The 21,592-nt window shown below is 37.6% G+C and overlaps 1 protein-coding gene across 1 annotated transcript in view; it reads left to right on the forward strand.

Moving 5' to 3' along the window:
* Positions 1 to 2,570: 2,570 nt before the first annotated feature.
* Positions 2,571 to 21,592, forward strand: part of LOC105385314 — a 206,477-nt gene continuing 187,455 nt past the window's right edge. Inside the window, exon 1 of the mRNA XM_048631541.1 lies at positions 2,571 to 2,825. The gene's annotated coding sequence lies outside the window, so the exon portion shown is untranslated. The remainder of the gene's footprint in view (positions 2,826 to 21,592) is intronic.

Genomic DNA, 21,592 nt, shown 5'->3' on the forward strand with positions numbered 1-21,592 from the left:
TAATTAATCTCCCGGAGCACGTTGGTAAATGTGATATATGTCTATAAGTTCATTGATATATTCTCTAGCATGTAGTGCTAACAGAATTCTGCTAAAATTGCCTTTTTTTGGCCATACAAAAATTGCTGCTAGTTTCTGCTGCTAAATTCACAGACCTCGTTCCTGCTATGACACGGCTACGTCGCTACGTCCCTGCTACGACGCCGCTACGAGGTCGCTACGACGATGCTACGTGTAGGGAAAGTTGTGTACTTATGTTGTGTGTTATATACTTACCTAAAGTAGGTGTATAAAGAAAGTTAATCAGAAGACCTTTTCATGTTAGAATAATAATAATTACTTTTTTCCGGGTGGGGGCGGTTTTATAGCAGCCCCCTTAACAGTTGGCGAACTCCTTTTATTGTACAAGTATTGTGTTATTATCGCAATAACCGAACATTCATGCACAACTGGACATACGCTTCTCAAAGCTGAACCGATGGAGCGCCACTTCTCCACAGAACTCTGACCTCGGTTTTCTTAATATATTGGCTATCTAACTAATGCCACTGGACTAGAGCATCCCACGGCGTCCCATACCACGCTATGTTATTCTCGTCGGTAAAAAATATTGTTTGTTCAAAGTCTCTGGGTGGATATTTCTACAAAGAAAATAGAGTTTAAAGTCTCAATTTTACTGTTTTCATCCCACCGTTACTTGCGAGCTCGACTGTCCAATACGAAATTTTGTTGTCTTTTCATTCAGAGAGCGGACATCTTAAAATAGCAATGGCGAGCGGCGCGCAAACAAGTTGACTGGCGAAGTTCAGAGATAACAATGTTATGTCGTACTGTTTTCCATCAGCGGTCCGTTGACCGCTGATGGAAAACAGTACGAAAAAAAAGTTCAAACTTTTTCGTTTTAACTTTTTGTTATATAAGATCAAAAATGAAAAATAGTAAGTTTTGTCATCAAGAAACGATATGCAACATGTAAAGTATATTTTTTTTGGCAAGAGTGTATTTATTCCTCTATCTCCATGACCCATTTACCTGAGGATTTTGATTGCAAGTACAGTCAAACTATAAAGTCATGAAAACGGAAGTGGATCGTAACTAATTGTTAAAGACCGTAGGTATTTAATAGACCTATTAAAAGTATGTAAATTATGTAAAAGTAAGTAAATAACTGTTATTGTTGTTGTTCCTATGGCACCCTAGAGGTGAAGAGGGTCTCCACTAACGTCCGCCACTTCTGCTGGTAAATAACTGACAGTGATAAAATGTCTTACTGCCGGTTTCTATAACTCTATCTATCCATAACTGGTAGTTACTTTCATACGATTTTGACATAATGAACAGTTACAATCTGTCAAAATCGTATGAAAGTAACTACCAGTTATAGATGGATAGAGTTATAGAAACTGGCAGTTAGTAAAATCGCACTATTTATTGTCAGGACTTTATAGTTCGACTGTATGTATCAACATTAACTCATTAATCTACAATCGTCCTCTGCTGGAAGAAGGTCTTCTCTCCCAAGGAGTTTCAACGTCAACCCTCAGCTTACCGCAAGTTAGATCAAAGATAAAAAGTCATCAGAGATTTATTGCTTTAGATGTTAAATAAATTTTGAGCCAACTACCTAATACGTTGTGTACACAAGGTGCGCCATTTCTAAAATTCTAACAGTCAGCTTTTCCTTATATAAAAATAGCATTTACAGGATAAAGCAATATTGTATGAGATTACATTTACCGATAAGTTTCTAGTTTGTATCTAGGCATAAATAACTGTCTTATATTGTGTAACTTTTAAAGAAACGGCACAATAAAGTACGAGTAACTAAACATTTTTTTAAGAATATTCAATTGTAGCCATGTTATTTATCATATGAAATATTAGGTATATAAGGGACCCAGTTGTACAAGGTACCAAAACCACCTATATCATACAGAATTCCAACTGAAAGAAAACTTGGGCAAACACGGCGCCCGTCGATAGGTTTGTAACCCCGTCTCGCTCAAAGCCTACTTTTATCTTCCGTCCCGCTCGCACCTTTCAGGCTTCAGGCTTGCACGGGCAAAGATTAGCTGAGGGTAGAAATGTTTCAGTTAACAGTTTAGAAATGTATTTTAGATTTAAGTAAAGTTGATTATAGAGTAAAGTCTGGGTCTCGACAAACATAGCGTGGGAAGTTTAACCGACGATCACAGAAAGGTAGCCTGTAGTGTTTGGACGAGGAAAGGCAATTAAGAGCGAAGTGTTGAAGCTATACTTGCGAGAGGTTTATGTTTAGAAGTGTAAAGTTAGTTTGACCCACTGATACGATTCGATTTGATACAACGTAGTGTAAATATAGGTACAGTATACCTATTACCTAGTATACTCACTAATTTTCAAACCTAAAAAGGCATTAGTTTCCATTTACTAATCAATTTACAATACGGCGGTATTTGTACCAATTCAATACAATACAATTGTACTTATAGAAACACCACCGAGTGATCTTTGAAAAGAAAATACAGCTGAAAACCTTTTCAGGTGTTCTTAATCTTTGGCTACAACTCGCATAGGAGTGTAGGGGTTTACTACCCGGCCGCAGTGAAGCGAGGTACGCAGACCCGACACGTCGCAGCCCCGGACACAAACAAATACGTGAAAAATGTAGGCGAGTCATCAGGCGGCGTGATATCCGAACGCACGCAATGTCATGCCCCCAAAGTTCTCGTTTTATTGTCCCGGATTCATAATGACAGTTTGTGCATAAGTTCGCCGTTGTGTGTGTTTGTTAGACACCTGTATCGAGCCTCTCAGTGCAGGGAGTGTGAACACATTTAAACGGGGTAAGTATTTTTAAATTGGTTTGTTAATTTGTGTAAGTCCCAGAGGTGTTCTTTTCAGGCAGAGGTACCTTTTTATAAAATATTTATTTAATGATCACGTCGTCGGCAGTTCTGTAGCGCTTTAAAACGAAATATATAATTGTGTAGCTTTATTTTTAGTGTGTCTTAAAAGGTTTGTCGTGTTTTTATCAAGGAAAGGACAGGTATACCTACCTACCTTCTATGTGTTTACTACACTTAACTACTTAACGAAGGCATGGTACTAAATAATTGGGATTATTAATACGTAGATACATAAACTACTGTTTAGATTTTTCAGGGAAGTTTGCTTCTTACAGTTTTAATGAAGGTTAACATAATTATTGTAAATACACACAAAAGCGTCCGTAGTCGAGCGGGCCTCAGTCATCGTAACTGATCGCTGAGGTTAAGCAACAACTGACACGGTCAGCCATTGGATGGGTGACCAATTTCAAGTGGTGCTTTTCTGGACGCTTCCGTGCTTCGGACGGCACGTTAAGCCGTGGGTCCCGGTTGCTGCTTCGGCAGCAGTCGTTAAGCCTAGTCAGAGGCCTTCGGGCGGCTTGAAAACATCTGACAGTCGGGTTGCCCACTTACCCGACCACTCTCTCAGCACAAGCTTGCTTGTGTTGGGGTCCACCAACCCGCACTTGGCCAGCGTGGTGGACTAGGCCTAAACCCTTCCTTCATTGGAAGGAGACCCGTGCCCCAGCAGTGGGGACGTAATGGGTCGTGATGACACACAAAAACCATTACTAATACTTGTACCTGACCCTTTGTTTTGAAAAATACCTAACTTAGTAATATATTTTATTAAGTACATCAATGGCCGAGCATTTACGGGCAGTTCCCATGCCACAGAGTAAGTAATTTAAACTCAATATTGCAATCGAATCGTTGGCTTGCCTCGAATAAAGCAACACCCGTACTAGTCTATTGTACACTGTACAGTTTCCCTCCACTTCATTCCTCCCGAATTAGTTTTCCTTCCTGTATATGCTTCATCATGGATGGCAAAGATGCCATTCCTACAAGACTAGAATGGAAAAGAATAGAATACTACTTTAATGACTAATTAGAATACAAAAAACAATTTATAGTGGATATAACGCAGTAGGCGGCCTTATCGCTAAAAGCGAGCTCTTCCAGGCAACCTTTAGGTGGAGGAAAAGTGACTTAAAGAATTAAGAACTACAAGGGCAGTCAAATCCATAAATTATACTTAACTTTGTCTATTTTTAACTTATTTTATACTTTGTAGCTTTTGGCACCAGGCCAACAAATGAATTGACAATATTTGCATATAATACCCACTTTATTTTACTCGCCATTACTTATTTATTTCGCTAAGTAAACTAATTCCAGCAAAAGACTTAGCTCTGAAAAAGTGATACCAAGTAAGCATTCCCCAAACAACTACGAAATTCTTCTCGAAAACATAAACCGATATTTAACCTAGATAATATAAACCTATAAACACATAAAAGGTAATGTTCCTTGAAGGAATGGCCCCTCGAAGTTAATAGAGACTAGAAACGGCTTCCAATTATCAGATCTCGCTTGATACAAACCCATTTAACTGTTCCATTATGTATACTGTGGTGAAAACGCAATGAACTAGGTTTCTTCAAATAATATGATAAATTCTGCCTGAAGTAGTCTAATTTATTAACATAATACTTAAAGTACTTAAGCGGCAGGAAGTATTATTATGACAAAGAGGCTTATGGCAGCGAAAATCTTGTGAAAAATGAGCGTAGTTTAGCAGGTACGTATTAAATATCCACAATTGATGGGGAAATTTACTTAGGACTTAGGTATAAATTCAAATGTATTTATAAAATGTTGGAAGTTAGTTAGTTCTTACAGAAATAGCTTTTCAACCTGGATATTTTTACGCTATTCCAAGGAATCGAGCATTTTTATTTTAGGCCCGTTAAGCAATTAATTGAAGTTACCGTACTGTTCCAAGTTCACGTGAATAATACTGAAAATAAGTGAATGCTAATGTTATTTCCAGTTTAAGCCTTTAGTAAATAGATATACAAACCGTGAGCTTTTAATATATGACTCTGCAGTTGTCGGGTAAAATATTGATCACGGTGTTCCTATAATAATAATATGTATAAGAAAGAAAATCTTTGTAAAAGTATAAATAATTACAAAAGCTAATGTACGTAATATAAAGTCTATCTGTGGAATCATTGTTTTAAAATAAATGAATCATTTATCTTTCATCATCGGTTAATTAAACTCTTTATAAACTATATATCTAATTGGTATAAAAACGTTATTCACACTGGTTGGGGGTTCAAAAGTTAAGCAAGACGTACTTAATAATTGGTATACAGGTGTATTTGTATTAATATGTGTACGTCTACACAACTGAGGTAGTACACGACACATACATTATAAAATTATAATATACCAACTGAAGCCGAGGCAAGGAACCAACGTGATTGGCACGTGGCAAGCTACCCGAAACTTTCAGACTTAAGCTTTCTGTGTACGCACGGCAGTGAGCATATTGGAACTTGCCGTTTTTCCGAGCTTGTTTTTTATACATTGTGAAAACGATCTTAGGATCGGCTTTTTGATCCCTAGTTCATTCAACTATTGGCCAGTCACGCACGTGAAGCAAACATATGAATCAAAGCATATGAATTTTGTTGGTTTTTAATTAGTACCATTTAGTTCCATGGTTTCTAAGCCCTTAGCCGGTGAAAGCAAGAAGCCTCAATATTTCTTACTACGGCTGTACTTTATTACCTTTATTTCTTCCTATAGTAAGCTTTTCCTTTTTAATTTTTGACATAAAATAAACTTTTGTTTTGGGCGTGGAGGTAGTCACAAGCAAAACTTATGGATATAATTTTTTGCACAGGTTAGGGGTGAACTGGATTGTTGCTACACTAGTTACTTTAGTGCTTAGTTACGATAATGATTTAGGTATATGAGTATTATCAATTAATAAGGTCGATTATTTACTGGTGAGGCGAGTAAGAGCACGCAGAGAAATATCTGGCTACCTAAACGAGAAAAAAACCGGCCAAGTGCGAGTCGGGCTCGCGCACAAAGGGTTCCGTAGTAAGCACAATAACTTAACCAAAATTACAGTTAAATCAACCTATCTCAAAAACTATAAGAGATACTTTGATCAAACCAAAAATCGTTGAAAGAGTTAATTAGCATGCATCACCTCTATTTTTTTTAGAATTTTATACCCCGTAGTTATAAAAATAGAGGGGGGGGGACATACTTTTTACGACTTTGAGAGCTGATATCTCAAAAACCGTTCACTTTAAGAAAAATGTTTTTTAGAAAACTTTATATCATTTTAAAAGACCTTTCCATTGATACCCCACACGGGTATGTACATTGAAAAAAAAAATTTCATCCCTCAGTTACATGTATGGGGGGCCCCACCCCCAATTCTTTTTTTTACTATTTAGTGTCATATTTTTGTAGCGGTTCATACAACACATATTCCCATCAAATTTCATCACTGTAGTACTTATAGTTTCCGAGTAAATCGGCTGTGACAGACGGACAGACGGACAGACGGACAGACGGACATGACGAAACTATAAGGGTTCCGTTTTTGCCATTTTGGCTACGGAACCCTAAAAACGCTACTGTAACTAGAACTTCTGTTTGCAAACGTGACAGCAAGACTCGCGAAGTTAACTTTACAAAAACGATTCTGTTATTATTTTACCTGTCGGTTTATTAATAACAACTAGATGTTTAGTGTAACCGACCAAACAATTTAATACTAACTACAAGTTAACTTACGCTCCTGTTACAATACCAATGTAATTGTAACCATACGTCAAGTAAAGATTACTAGATCGATTGTTAGGACTACTATGCAATCTGGTAACCATTAACACTTTTTTTCTTTGGGTTTACTAAATACTTTGCTGTATCTACTAATGAATTTGTGTAATATAACTACTCGAACTTTAATGATTACTGTTCGTATTGCAACGCTAGCTGTATGTTTATTGTAACAAGTACAATACACATAGTAATACTAGCATCCTAGATATTGTTACAGCTACTATTTTGTATGCAGTACCTACTGGTTGAGGGGTCGGCGCAGACAGACAACGGAAAGATCACACACACACACACACGCACTCACGCCTTGTACTAATGTACTCCCTTGCGGGGTAGGCAGAGGTGCATTGCTGCACCCACTTTTCGCCAGAGTGTTATGTTAGTCCCAATGTAATAGGGGGCGGGCCTATTGCCATTTTACGGGCACATCCAAGACCTGAGAACAAATATCTGTGTTTAAACAAATATCTGCCCCAGCCGGGAATCGAACCCGGGACCATCGGCTCAGTAGTCAGGCCGGAAAGATCCTCGCGGAAATTATTGCGATCATTGAAAAAAACCATGTCACCATAGCTTAAATTACAAAATATATCTAAAAATGGTGACATAGTTAATTTTCAATTACCTCGAAATTTCCGCGGGGATTTTTCCGTTGTCTGTCTGCACCGACCCCTAAACCAGTAGGTACAGGCATACGAAATAGTAGCTCTCTGGAATCAAAAATAAAAATATGGAGTACATAGAAAAATGACATTTATTTTATATTCTTAATTCTTCTCAATAGAATCATCTGGGTTGTATTGTAATTGTAACCACTTGATTTATTATAATTATCTTAAAATGAGATCAATTAAATATCCTTTTTTTCTTAGCTTTGGATGGTCGCCATAATTGTTTTTTCGTCCTGCATGTTTCCCAGAAACCATTATTATATTGACTCCATTTCCTCGTAATATAATACATACCTTATAATATAACCATAATGTAGTCATAATGTAGTGTAATGAAGTCGTACATTTTATTACCACACACACACACACACACACACTCACGCCTTGTACTAATGTACTCCCTTGCGGGGTAGGCAGAGGTGCATTGCTGCACCCACTTTTCGCCAGAGTGTTAAGTATGTTAGTCCCAATGTAATAGGGGGCGGGCCTATTGTCATTTTACGGGCACATCCAAAACCTGAGAACAAATATCTGTGTTTAAACAAATATCTGCCCCAGCCGGGAATCGAACCCGGGACCTTCGGCTCAGTAGTCAGGGTCACTAACCACTACGCCATTCGGTTGTCCTGATTTTATTACCAATCAAAAAAATACAATCAAATCACTAATATTTATAAGTAGAGGTACAAACTTACTTTGAAACGTATCAATATACTGAGGTAAACCCCACTGCTGCAACAGCTGTGGGATATCTCCGTCAACGTCATCGGACATCACGCACAAAATCACGTCAAATTTAGCGTAAAATACACAAAAAAAAAAAAATTATAATCAGTGAGCGCTAGGTGAGCGTGGTCAAAAACACAATGGCGGCCAAACAGTATTTATGATGGCTTATATGATGATTTACAAAACATAATATAAACAGATCAAGATACTTAGCTATGAATACCACCTCGATTGTTATTGTAACATTATTATTTTAAATAATCTAAAACAAGCTAACAGAATAGCACGCATTAATACATACATTGTACCGTTTACTATTTCCGGGGTGGTTTTTACTATAATATTCTTGTTAGGCAAAACCACTACATAAAAAGTAAACCAAATTAAACACAAATTATACGACACTTAGAACGATTATGTACTGCAAACAATAAGTTAGTTGTAATAAAAAGATTATTGTTTTGATTACAGACACACTCGTAGTCCACCAGTAACATTCTAAATCATTAACCGGAACTAGATCATTCAGTGACTGTGAATCCCTGTTTCTTAATACACACAATTAATTATTATACATACTAACATAATTATTGTTTAGGATGCAATAATTATTGATGTTTTAGTTCAATAATATTTTTTGTGTGCTACATAAATGAAATAATATAACGAAACATACCATTAGTAAGAGTGAATAATTAGTCGTAGAGATAACAAGGACACAGTATTTCAAACTAGAAAAGTTGTAACCTAATTCAACTAATCGATTTAGTAGTTCTGTTTGTCACCAATTTCTCTGCGTGAGATATCACTCAACACAAACATTCAACGTAGCGTTGTTTGTAATATTCTGATTCGCGGGTTTGCCTTTAAACAAATACTAACACGGCACAGCGTATACTTAAATTACTATAGTATATGGGCACAAGGGTCATCGGATAAGGAATGGAGGGCCACAATAGCAATTTAAATGTTATTCGCTGAGTCATCACATCAATAGGCACTATGGGCGCAAAAACCTGACCCAAATAACTGCAAAAACAGGGTTTAACTCGAAACTCAGAGCTCGCGCCTGCGGACAGCCGATGCGGATGTTTTGGCAGCACCCTGTAGTTACGCAGGTATATGTTAATGATTTTGGGACACCCTGTGCGTGTTTGTTAATGTTTATTTATTCGGTTGTGGTTAATGGTTATGTCTGTCCGCTTAATGAAAGTGCAACGTTAAATAAGAGAGATACTTTTTATTCAATAATGGACAAACAGAAACATCGAGTTAAATTTTATATTTGAAATAAAACGACAGATTAATATGTTTATTCTCACACAAAAGCATTGGAAAATTAGCGTTTATTCTGTAAATTATATTCAAAAGAAAAAACAAGAGCGACCGTATCTGCAAATTGCTAAATTGACATCCATTAAATAACTCTCTGCATATGAAATTGGAGCAATTTTCGCAGCGTCCATATTTTATATATTGAAATTTTCACAAATTTTCTTTTGAATATATTTATTTTTATCTGATGCTTGTGATGGATGCAAAATATGGACAAATGCTTTTCGCGAGGAAGACTTTTTAATAAGGTTTATTTAACAAAGAACTTTACTAAAACCACGGTACCAGTATAACTATTTCAAATCAAATGAATACACCAAACACTGTGATAACATAAAATTTAAACTATCATGCTATAGTCTGCATTTGCAGTAGGTATCACGAACAATCCAATGAAATAGAAATGTCCAGAACCAACCTACCGGCTAGTTTGCATACACATTACACAGCTGCATTCTGAAGTACTTTACACAACTCAACATGTGAACTCGAGTAGTGAAACTATTAGAGTAGGTTTATTTTAATTGTTGTAACTGGTTGAAACTGCTAGTTAGCGTAACTATGCGCCTGATTGCAGAGAATAGGTAAAGAAGTCTGTGATTACGCAGTTACGTATGACAAAAATAAATGCTAAAAAAAATTATTTGTCATTGATATTCAAGATTGGCATTTTTTTATATCGACTTTCTCGCCAAAAGCAAAACTTTCGCACAAAAGCCTACAAAATGTTGCAAATGTGAACTACGATATCTGAAACCCGTATATTCAGTCTCCTCGAAATGCTTTCAGTCAGTGTCCACATCCAAATGAAAATACTAAATATTAGTATTTCAGATGTGTTTGTTATTCAGATTGTATTCGTACATCGCAGTGTGTGCGGTGTATTTCGTTACGTACGAAACAATTAGTGACGGATAATCCAGTAATATATTACTCATGGGTTCAGATTGATGAGTGGATTAACGGTATTAGCTAGAATTTACAGCATATTAACACTACACTTAAGCCGTAACTTCATAGTCACGTTATAATCGATTAGTTTTTACGTGGTTTTTACAACAGTTGATATTATGATAATATATGTATCTGTAGTTTTTTGCTCAGTTGTTATACGAATAGGTATTATAATAGACATAGAGATATATAATAAATTACATTTTTAACGGTATCGAAACATTATATTTTTGACGTAAACAACGTAACGTTTCGGAAACGTAAAAAAACTACGAAAAATATAACCATTTTTGAGCCAACTCTTGTGGCACGTGCAGCTAATGCTATAAACAACATCGGATGTCACCATTCATTTAACAAGATCCTATAAAAAAACCTTCTTACATTCAACACCCGACATCACCACGTGACTTATTCTCAGAACCCACCGTTTACATAAGCACAAAACTTAGCGGTATGTTTCGGAATTAACATTTCAACCTATACATTTGCTGAACGACGAAACAGTACACCGTATATTATAGACAATACTACACATCATCCATAGGTTTACACTGAATTATTTGCGGTGTAGCCTTGTCGAGTAATCAGGGCTTGATATAATGGGCGAAGTTTGCCGGGACACATTTGTAATTTATGCGGAAAGTTGCTATAATCGAGTGGAATGTTGTATTGTGAACTCGCGTGACGAAGTTACTTCGAGGGCACGGATTTTTACCGACAAGGCGGAAACAGGGAGGAAAATCCAAGGCTATATAATATACTATAAGGTAGATACTCCATAATCCTGCAGGAAAATAATAATAAATAATAATAATAATATGTGGGGACACCTTCACACACGGCCATCCGACCCCAAGCTAGGCAGAGCCTGTGTTATGGGTATCGGAAAGCTGATATATATACACAAATACATAGATAGATAGATATTAAATATAAATATCAACACCCAAGACCCGAGTACAAATATTTGTCTTTAAACAAATATCTGCCCCAGCCGGGAATCGACCTCTGGACCTTCGGCATAGCAGTCAGGGCCACTAACCACTACGCCATTCGACCGTCCAAATTGAAATAATATATTTGTAAGCCTACAAGTCCTAAGGTTAACTTAAGTAAACATTGGAAACTATAAAAAGCAGTTATACATATTCTATAATAGAAATACTATTCTCTTTTTATTATCCGAGGAAAACCTTAGCCATCTAAGAGCCAGTTTGATATTCGTATAGTATATTATGAAGTCAATATTCTAACAGACATACACTGCCGGGCAATGAAATAGTTCCACTGATATAACATCAAATTACTCCTAAACGGTAAATGCTAGCTTAATGACGCCTTCTGCAATATTGAAGAATATTTAATTGCGCATCAGAATATTCCCATGTAAAAACTTAAATATTGTAATAAAAATTTAAATTAAATGTTTTTCAAAAAATGGGGCATTTGGCAAATAAAACAAAATCTCTAATTATGCGTTTATTCGGTGTAAACGTGGTATTTTGATAACTCAGTACTTGGTGTTACCTCCATGTGCTCTCAATACAGCTTCTACGCGATTGGGCATGCTGAATACCAGATTCCTCAGCATATGCTGAGGAATGTTCTCCCATTCTTTGATGAGCGCGTCTTTCAAGCCACGAAGTGTAATTGGAGGTGGAACTCGGTCTCTCACAGTTCTATCGAGCTCGTCCCAAGCAAGCTCAATGGGATTCAAACCGGGGCTCCTTGCAGGCCACTCCATTTTGTGGATTCCTACGTCATGAAGATACTCATTTACAACTTGAGCAGTGTGCGCCCGTGTATTATCGTTCATGAACATTGCATTCTCGCCCATATTGGCCAAAAACGGACCAGCATGTTCATTGAGGACCTCATTGATGTATCTCACAGTAGTTAGGTTCCCGTTCTCGATTGGAACTAACGCTGTTGGACCCTCTGCAGAGATGCCCGCCCGCACGCGAAAGCTGCTTCCGACGTGTGCCACTTTTTCTTCAAAACATACTTGTGAAAAATGTTCTCCTGGTTGTCGGTATACTCTTTTCCTCCCATCACGATGGTATAGCATGAATTATGACTCATCTGAGAACATCACTCTGCCCCATTCGTCCTCACCTCATTCTGTATGATTACGGGCGTATCGCAATCGGGCAACTTTATGATGCCGTTCCAGTTTTGGGCCATTTGCTGGCTTGTAATGCTTTAATCTTCTTTCGGCAAGACGTCTCCTGACTGTCCACTCGCTTATTGGCTCCCTTCGAGCTTGTAGAAGTTGTTGTTGAACGGCTACTCCCGTCTGATGTCGATTTCTTAACATGATTTCCGCAGTGAATCGATCTTTTCGGACTGTTGTGCACCTTGGCATGCCAGTACCTGGTCTTCTCAGGTTTAGTCCAGTCTCCCTAAACCTTTAGATCACTCGTCGTACAGTAGTATGAGTCACGCCCATTATTCTGGCCGCATTTCTTTGGCTGGTTCCCATGTCCACCATGGTGATGATTTTCGCACAATCCTTGCGTGATACAGGCATGATTTATGGGTACGAGAGCCGCAAGACTTAACAATTTCATAATTATTTCACAACGACAAAAAAAAGAATGAAATAAAAAGCAAAACTAAAAACGAAGCAAATGTTTTCCTAAACTTTCAAACCCGAAAATTTTGCTTCTTATCTTTTTTTATCCATGGCTTCGAAAATAACACTATTAAAAAGAGTTTGCATTTAAAAATGTTTGCATAATAAACTATATTTCATTAAACTTTTTAATTCATGAAGCTAGGTTCTATATCTTGGGAGATATTAAGGTGTTTGTCGGCATTTTGTGGGTGGAACTATTTCATTGCCCGGCAGTGTATTTATGTATTTCAAATTGCATTTTAGTATTCTAGAACTTTCCATGTATTGTATCGAATTACTGAATTTGATATAGTCGCTAGTCGTCTAAAATACGGTACAATGGATAAATGTTTTCTTATCCCAAAGTAATATATCGGTTGGACGAAAGCATTTGTTAAAATGGGGTATCAAATGACTGTGAAGTTTGAACTGATGCATGCCCGCCTCCGAGGGTCACTGGAGATTGGATCATTTGTCTAAGATTTTTACACATAAATTCTGAATTGTATTTTTTTGCGATTTCAGCTAACGACTTCAAATAAAAACTGGTAATGCGGCGTATCATTTCTAATGTTAAGATTTTACTTTGGATAAAAATAACGTTGTTAGTACGATTAAGACCCAGTTTCTGCCTTGAGTAAATCTACCGAAGCGAGAAATGACATGGGATCGCAGCCACTACTCACTTGATATGATCCTCAGGGTTCCTTTCGTGCACCCCCGATATTGTATAATTACTTAGTTATTCTCGTTGATATCATTTTGTATCTACTTAATTCTTTTCTCACCAAAAAATCACTGGAAAGTCTTTAGCACAAAGGACCCTTTTCGCTTGTAATTCCCAAGGCGAAACCTTTTAAAGCAAAGCGAAGCTCAGTGCCGCGATAAGAAAATGACTCGTACAATATTACAAAATACTTTAAGCGTGGGACGCCCTACACTCAATTCCACAGGCTGCACAATAGGTAACACTAATTACATGAAGCTTCTACCTTTTATACGGTTTTTTGCCGGAGCACTCTGCATTGTAAGCACTAATGGATTTCCGTGAGTCGCCGTCCGGTCCGGCGGCAAACAGATGCCGATCGGTGTGTCGGGTCGAGACTACATTATTGTGAAATCTTCGTAACACAGTTTTCATTTTTCCAAAAACAAATAAATTGTTTAGTTGTTGGGTCAAAATTGAGGGTGTTTAACTTTGTACATTAAACAATAGATACATCTACGCATGAGGGAAGGGACTATAGGACAATAAGCTATTCTTTTAAAATATTCTGTCCTTGAATGTGCTAAACTGTGCTACATTAACGTTGCCTGTACAGTATACTATATCGTGTAATATTTCACTGCGAAAAGCTTACAGCATGCACTTAAGAAATCTGCCAAGACAAATGCGATCCGATGTCGGGCCAAGATAGACAAAGAATTACTGCCAAGAAAGCTATAATGTATCTTATACCACCATCAACCATTTTTTAAATGCAAAATTTTAGTTTTTAAGTACCTTACATATAAAAATTATTTTTGCAGGAGTTTTGTAATCAAACCGTTCTAAGTCATGGAGTAGAAATAATGTAAAAAAATGGTGGCAAGAATTTATTACAGTTACTTTAAACCAGCAGCCAACCAGCCTTTTAAGTCGACTATTGTTAGAATTGATAGAAAAATTTACACTATTATATTTGGATTAGTCACATAGCCAGCGTGACCCATCAGAGCCGCTGGTTCTCAAACTTTTTCAACTACAGATAGTTTATGTTACCTGCTTGTTGAACTGTGGCCTGTGACACGGTACGAATTGAAAACAGAAGGCTGAAAGTGGGCTGGTTCACGAAGTAGTTATTGCAGCGAGGGTTGGTCGCGTTGATATTGAAACTTCAGGAGCGCATCCACACTGAAATTCTGTAAAACTTAGTACCCATACAGCCTGTTGCAATTCAACTTGCACAGGTATTTTGTTGGTAGCTTCTGTTGAGCAGTGACAAACTATAGATATTTTATACTGTCTGATTGAATTTAAAATATAATCGTGTTTTTTTTGTACACCGACGTTAGATAAGCGGATTGGAAAAGGCCAAACATAAATATGCATTATTATTATTATCACCATTATAAGCGTAATAATTACTTAACCAGTAACTTTAAATACATTCTTCCTTAATCCCATTACATCTAAATTATGTAAACATTATAAACATAACGTATAATATTTATTTTATAGGTAGCAAAATATTACTTGTTCGCAGTATTTTGCTGGTGAGACTTGAGAGGTCATGGACCCGTATTTGATACTTTAGCATCGATGTCACGTTCGTAGCTATCGTTACACGGAATGTACCCACACGAACCTATATGTTCCCTAATGTAGCCCACATGACCAGTTTGACCTGACGTGTGGGTATTACTACCCTATGAATATAGGTAACTTATATTTTCAATTGAAGTTTTTATGGGTGCTACTCGTGTTTACTTTTTTTTCTTTCATACGTACTTATTAAGCTTTGTTGTATTGTTAATTCAACGAATCGAGGTAAATACCCGTTCACAATCTTTAAAAAAAACAATTCTATATGCATATGTTTTATTCACTTTTTAGTCATAAGTATTGCAGCATATCATATACATTCTGTGTAAAAAGTATCGGGACTTTATCAATAAAACACAAAATGTTTGTTATTCATCCAAATTTATTTTATTACCTTCAAAGTATGCTATTTTAGAATCGATACATATATGCATACAAATTATCCAATCGTCACATTTTTTTTTATAAGCTGTTTCCAGAGTTATGTTTAGCGCATGTTACATAAATGTATTCTTTTTCTTTCTTCTTGACATGGTTGTTTTTATGAAAACAAAAAAATAACTAACACAACAAGTAAGTTGACAAAAATAAATGCAAGTCAACAAAAAGGTGGCAAAGCGCTGGAGGAAAAAGAACCTTTTCGTAATTTGGGTCAATTTAGAATGTATTTAATTACCGAACAAAATTGGCACTGCACCAGTTTTTTATTGTGACCCGGACTGCTACTTACAATGTTTAAAATTCAATGCACGCCTTTTTTACAGTATTCTAGTAGTTATTATCTCCAACCCGCCTACCAACTCATGGTTTATTACTGGCTTTGTGTATTTAATTTTTTTTTAGTTTATTGTTCTAGATTGATATCTGATCAGCTTTCAGAGGGAATTTTAAAATGTATGAATTTCGTGACGTTCACTTTTAAAACTCCACCCTGTGTGAGTATTAATACGCACAGAATATATCCATTTATTCTTCTGACTCTACGTCGTTCTGGGTAAAGTGGTTTGTTCCACTTAACGTTTACATTAATGTAAATGTTGCAGGGTGTCCCACAATAAGTACAATTAGGTCAGGAGCTGTCCATGATATACGGTAATGGCATGCATCCTGTCCCTCCCTTAATTATGGAGGATTATTCCACCCTTTTTAGTCCACCGATGTGTTTGACCTCATTACAATAAATACGAAGCTAAGAAAGTATCATCGGTGATATTTGTCTGTGGGACATAGGCGACATAGCGCACCTTGAGTATCATCATCATCATCATCATCATCCACTGCTGGCCATAGGTTTCCCAAGGAGCGCCACAAAATTCGGTCTTCGGCCTTCCTCATCCAGCCACTACCGGCTACCCGCCTAAGGCCGTCGGTCTAGCGGGTAGGAGGGCGTCACACGCTGCGTTTACCTGTTCGTGGTCTCCACTCGAAAACTAGTCCTTCGTTGTCGTCCAGAACCTTGAGTATATTTCAACTAAATAGTTTGGGAAAGTTTGGTTTTAAACCAACTACAGCGGCTAAATACTACATCCTCAGACTTCCTCACTCAACTGATACTACCGGTAGTTCGTTGAAATCGCTTATTGTACGCAGTTTTTATGATTAAAGTATTTTAAAAAGGTTATCATAAGACGTAACCTAGAGTCCGCGGTGTTCTATGGTAACCTATAACCTTTTAATCTAGAGCAGACTTCAAACGACTTATTATGCAACTAAAATAACGCGATCAATTTAGTTATTTTCGACTCTGGCTACATTCAACCAAAGGTTAACCCATATAATTGTAACTGTTCTATGTGTTTTCTATAGATTTAAAATGAACTGGAAAATAAGTAAGTATATTCTGATTTGGTTCGGTATTTAATTATAATATAAACTTGGTTTTTGTCGAGCCTCAGCCGACGCCTCAGAGAGCGAGGCCAAGACCGACGCTCGGGATCGTATCTGGCTCAAAGAGTCTCTCTGGCTATACAGCGAGGCAATGCAGCCAGCATTATGGGAACCTTTGAGCCAGGTACGATAAGAGGAGGTCTTTTTGATTAGGTTAAGTAGTTTGTAATTTGCATGTTTATTTATTTGTTACTAAATATTTTGATATAAACTTTTCTACTTTTCATAATCCACAGTGCCTTGTCATTAATAACCTAACATATTATTCTATACAATAAGACTTATGTTTGTTTGTGTGTGGTGTTATCAATTACTTATATCGATTTCAAGTAAACAACCGCTATTATATGACCTGAAATGAACCGCTGTCCATTACATAAGTACTTTCGTAGCCTACTACGCCGTAGCCGCGGGCTACGAGGCGGCGTAGCACTTTCCCGGAATCGGCTACGAAGGTAAATTATAACGGAATACTCGTAATTTTCATAGATTTCAGGCTAATGCTTGTCATTATGGGCGTCTATGATGGATTGTAGACGCGGGTTGGTGCCTCGCTTCTTCAGTATTATAACCATTTCAAAAAAAAGTTGTAATTTCTCAGATATGGTGTGTTACTGAAGTTGCTATTCTTTTTGAATAATAATTGTAAACGTTTAAAATAGAGACTTAGTTCAATTTTTTTTTACATGTAATCAATTTCTACACGCGCATGTAGAAACAAATATAATAATCCATATGCGCTTATGGATTATTATACTGGGTATTTGCAAAGCAGTATACCATGACGAAGGGTGGTGGTCGAAATTATCTCTCGTGGCGGAGATAAAAATTTAAAGTGTTACAATATATTTTTTCGCTTTGCTTGTATTAACTGTAAATTGTGATCTATTTGACATTTGTCAACCATGATAATTTTACTTTATACACTCACGGGCAATGAAAAAGTTCCACTCACAAAATGCCGGCACCGAACAACCCCAATTTTTTCAAACATTTCAAACTTAAAATTTAAGGAAAACACTATCGTTTTTAGTCGGTTACATCTACTGTACCCGTATCATGAAAATTCGAGCTAACGTATAGAATCGAATGCGAGTGCGACAACTGTCAATTTTATAGGTAAAAAGTGTTCGAAAGTGCTGTCAAGTTGCCACTATAATGTGGCAAGTTACTTGGCGACCTCCTTGCGGGGTGAAAGAAGTGGCGGGGGCGAGGTTGCACGACATGCTACACACGTAGAAAAGTGTGCCCGGATTAATCTCGCGATAGCTTGTAACTATTTCTGACGTAAGTAAAATTTTATTCTATGAGTGTTCCCGTAAATGTCATATTTAGCTTAAAATTTATAGTTTGACAGCATTAAAATTTGTGTTAACCTTCAGAATATCTACCAATTTGAATTTATTTATGTAAAAGTGTTTTATTTTATAAATCAATTTCCATGTCACTTTCATGTTCACTCTCTGTTTGAACTTGTTCATCGTCGTCGTCATCCCCATCTTCATTATCGTTTTCATTAACTTCAATTATAAATCTAAGACAAAAACCAAAAAACATTATACCTACTTTGAAGTATAATGTACTAGAGTACGCCAGTCATATTAGTTCAGTGTACACCTATAATATTTTATGTTTAATTTAAATTAAATTATAAATAAACAATAACATACCTGTCCAATACATCGTCAAATACTCTATCAGATCTATAATATTCGTCTTAATTTTTTATGACAAGTGGAAGTGGAGAAATTGTGACGACCAGTCACAATTTCTCCACTTTTCAGGCGAATAATTAGAGAAAAGCAACTCTATGTCTTTTATCTCTTTATCTAAGTTAGAGTCAATCGACGTTCTTGCGAGCTCGCCTTTCACGTACCGCGACACAAGTTCAATAGGATTTAATTCCGGGTGGTATGGGGGTAGGCGAAGCACGATATGACCATTTTCTTTCAAAATTTCATCAATTTTGTAATTTTTCTCTGTGTTTTGCTCATTAATTACTTTCATTAAATCACATAAATTATGGTCGCTTACCTAGTTAAAAGAACCGACAACTGACGCACTGTCATATGGACTCTACGTCTTTGTTGTTTACTTTTTCGTATCTGACTGCGCAGTACCAACCTTTAGCCGCGTAGCGTGACTGATCCGGTACGCTGTTCTACAAGAAGCCCCTATATTGAGACATTATACGAATTGTTGTTTTTAACGTTATTTTGTTGACGAATTATAGATACCTAATAATAATGTTATGATAATATTAAAAAGGCCTCAACACTCATCCTAAGACTAATGGTCTCAGGATCAATGATCTCATGTGGGTCGCACTCAAATTATGACAGACTATATAAGACATGTGGCCGCCTCGGCTGCGCGGCCGAGACTGCCGTAACAATGACATGCAGTGCACGCGTTGCCCTTCCCCGCTACCCTCCCGCTACCCGCTGTCGTCTTGGGTACCTCGTCCCCTCCGCGTCTTTCACCCCGCAAGGAGGGTCGCCAAGCAACTTGCCAATCTATAGTCGCACTCGCATTCGATTCTATATTGTTCGTGATCGCCCTGCAGCTCTGTTAAATGTACTTCAATGTTGCGGAAGGCGTCATTAAGCTAGCCTTTTCCGTTAAGGAGTAATTTGGTGTTTTTCTCAGTGGAACCTTTTCATTGCCCGTGAGTGTACTTCGTCATTATGTCTCACAACACCTTCACACATTCCTAGTCGAGTGATTCACGCGCGCTACTCCACTTGCAGATATTCGCAATATGAAGCGGGTTCCAGCTCGCTCGTGAATTTACAAACCATTGTTAGATTCGGGATCGTGACATTTGCCAGTAATGGCCGACGGTGCCGGTGACATAGAGTACAGTTGGGTGACTACCATCGACACGTTAACTAATTACCCATCATAAGCAACGCTTATCTGTCAATCACCTGTAAGATCTATAGAAATTATGTTAGTTTTGTCAGATAGGCAATATTACCGCAAAGGTAGAAGGCCAGCTACTTTATTCAGTCCCCGTTGCGATCTGATAACAACCGGTTGTGCGTGTGCGACATTAGCGGTGTCTCGCGGCTAGTCCGCTGTGCGCTATGGCTAATATAATAATAAACGAATTTCTGACTTTCGTGCAAAATAAAATTCACGACTTGGATGAGCTCAGCATCATTCAAATATGTAGCTCTAATTTCAATGACAAGGAGATCGAAGACGGAAAATCTCTGCTGTTTACCTCTGTTCCTGGTGGAGCCCGCCTGATCTCGAGGAAAGGTGAGGATAAAAAGAAAAATAATATAAGGGACGTCATCAAAAGGTTAAAGGAGACCGAACTGACTGAACAACCTACTTTTGTTGCGAGGGACCTGGACAAATTACCGCCCGTATCATTTGACCATGTAGACGTGTGCCGTCTACTAAAAGACATAGCCGAACTTAAGGCGGAAATACATTCTATTCGGTCCACCTGTGTCTCCAAGACGGAAATACAAGAATTTCAATCGAATCTGCACAGTGAGATAGCTGAATTACGCACATCAGTTAATCAAGCGGTAACTGTAGTATCAAATAAAGACAAAAGTAATGAGTCTAAAAACATGAGCAAGCGTAAACAAATCAATAAGGATTCGTTGGACAAATTAAATAAATACGGTAACATTGCGGCAGTAAACATCGGCTGCGATCGCACTCCAACCGGTTCTCAAGCGAGCATCGCCACGGCAGCGGCGAGTGATAGCGCGGCCCCGCTGGTGTCCGATACCTACGCGGGCGGTGACGTCACACGCCGGCCCAGCTACAGGGACATCACACTGACGATCCCCGCAGCGCGGCCTACGAGTGATGATTATGACAACAGGAGCGTCATTGATGACTTTACTTTAGTCACAAAAAAAAGGAAATCGACTAAACTGAGAAATACACGGGGTACTTTAGATTATAAGGGCAGCCGAATTGAAGTGGCCGAATCATTTTCGTCAATTTATGTATCGCGTTTTAAGAAACATACAACCGTAGACGATATAAAATCATACATAGAAGAAATGAATGAGTCATGCACCAGTGTTGAGTTATTGGAGCAAAGCAAACCGACTACATTTAACTCCTACAAGATTATTATTCCCTCCTCGAAAGTTGGTAGGTTTTTGAGCGGTGACTTTTGGCCGGTAGGTCTGGTGTTCCGCCGGTACCGTGAGCGCCGTGGCGCGCCCGTCGAAACGCAACCTAAACAACTTTAATGGATAATACACCCGTACGGATAACAATGGTATCGTTTAATTGTAAATCGATTAAACGATCTGTCAATCATATACGATCATTGTGTAAAGATGCCGACATTATAGCACTGCAGGAGACTTGGCTGCTACCTCATGACCTACACTTTATGAACGGAATACATGAAGATTTTGCT

This window comes from Plutella xylostella, chromosome 29 (genome assembly GCF_932276165.1).
Source record: "Plutella xylostella chromosome 29, ilPluXylo3.1, whole genome shotgun sequence".
In the NCBI taxonomy this organism is placed as follows: Eukaryota; Metazoa; Arthropoda; class Insecta; order Lepidoptera; family Plutellidae; genus Plutella; species Plutella xylostella.